This window comes from Pterocles gutturalis, unplaced genomic scaffold (assembly GCF_000699245.1).
Source record: "Pterocles gutturalis isolate BGI_N339 unplaced genomic scaffold, ASM69924v1 scaffold9176, whole genome shotgun sequence".
Lineage (NCBI taxonomy): Eukaryota > Metazoa > Chordata > Aves > Pterocliformes > Pteroclidae > Pterocles > Pterocles gutturalis.
Genome location: NW_010105420.1, coordinates 22670 through 24696, shown reverse-complemented (window position 1 = coordinate 24696; position 2027 = coordinate 22670).

Sequence of the window (2027 nt, the reverse complement as noted above, 5' to 3'; positions counted from 1 at the left end):
CTTCCCCTGAGCCCCGCCGGAGCGTGGCCGAGGTAAATCCACGCGTGTCGGGAACGCGCCGAGGGCGGTCACCCACTGCCGCCCCGCGCTCTTCGCTGTCAGCACGTTTCCTAACTTACACCTGCCTTTCGGAACAGTTTAACATTTTGAAGAAGGAAAGCAAACCACAGGTGTGATTTCACCTGGTCTCGGGTGGTTTGCTGTGAAAAACGCGGCTTTGGGCAGTCGCACGGCTGCGTGGGTCTTACTGCCCGCCACCGCTCCCCGCGCCAATGCGCACTCCCTTCGCCAAGGCAGAGCAGGAAATTCCCGGATCTGTTCAATAGCACGAACTGCTGCCCTGCAAACGTTTAAGGCTATTGGCAAAGCTGGAGAGGATGCTCCGGGACTCGCAGCACTGGTTGGGGGGGGAAAGGCACCTCGCTCTGCCCGTCAGTAACACGAAGGTAGTAGCATTTACCCACTTCAAAGGGAACTGTAATTCTTCATCATTGTCAGCAAAAGACTTTGAGCTCCTCAAATAGATGAAAGGCTATACAAGTGCAAAACATTAATGCTTTATAGCTGATGAGGGCATACACATTCAAATCCTAAATGACTGCAGAGGCACACAGGTAGCACATGCAAATAGGGTAGGCATGAAAAGGAAACCCAGGCCCTCTCGCACTTTAAGGATGAATAAAACATGCAGTCACTAGTTTTACATCTTCTAAACGCATTATATGTTATAATAATGTTGTAGCCCCAGGTGTGACAGCATCATAAATAAATGAGGGCAGAACCGGCACTCTGTGGGCCCAAGGTGTTTTCATTTACTAAGCGGTTAACAGCAAAAAGGAGACCAAAGTCAAACTTTTAACAGCCTTATACCAAGAATCTTGTCAATGCATAAACTGCCTGGGTGAAAAAAGCCTACACCACTCCCAAAAGAGCCATGAAAAAAAGGTACCATTCCACTCTACGGTGCTGGGCTATAAACATGTGGAATGTGCATAAGGGATGGTAAACTGGCAACTTTGTGGGGTTGAAAAAAGATTACCATATCTTACATTTAATCTCAGATGGGCTGCATATTGAGTGGCAGAATTGAGCTCCAAGTATAAAGAGGGACATGCCAGAAGGATGCTTTACTACTGAATGCCACGTCTCTTGACTGCAGTTCACTTCGACAAAAGACAGATTAAATGAGATTCCCTCACAAGTTTAAGCATAAACCTAAAAAGATAAGCAATCAGATCAATTCACGCTGGGTGCAGAGACAGAATAATAGGGACAGTGGAATTTAGGTCCAGAAACTTCTTGAATCGCTTCTGAATGGCTTGCTTCAATTCCTAAGAAAAGTAAATTTAACCCCCCCTCCTCCAGCATCCATAATCTGGAGATTGTCTGTACAGAAAACAGTTACATTTTCTCTAACGTGCTCTGAAATGCCATATATAATGCATTTTGCTGGAGACTGCAGTAGCTGCACAATACCTGTGCACTTACACTACAGAATATCAAGAAAAAAGCTATTTGCAGGGTTATCTCCTTCCATGCGGAGAGCTGACTTGCAACAAAAGTCAATGACAAAGCGAAAGTGTACTTTACTAATTCATAATATATCTTGTAGACTTTTACCTAAAGATAATTCTGCTTTATAAGGCTGTTTAGAAATCCATAAAGCTTGACTGTGGAATAAGGGGTGACAGGCACCTGAACCAAGTTGTTAACTCCAGTCATCATTGTGGGTGCTCAGCTCCTTTATCTTAAGTGGGGTTTACCAGGTACGTTTACATTCCCTTCCAGTTTTAGTCCTAATTCAGCAAATATTTACATGCCTGGGTAACTTGACTCACTGGAGTAATCTTATTGATCTCAATGGAGATGTACATATGGATAAAGCTATTTGCAGATGCAAACAGGATGGGCCCTTAAGCCTGAATTTCAACAGGTGGTTGGAAACTAGGATGAATGTAGCAACCTCTCTTTTTCGCAGCAATGTTTGAAATGACAAGGGGATTGAACTTGATTTTTAATCAGTTAGG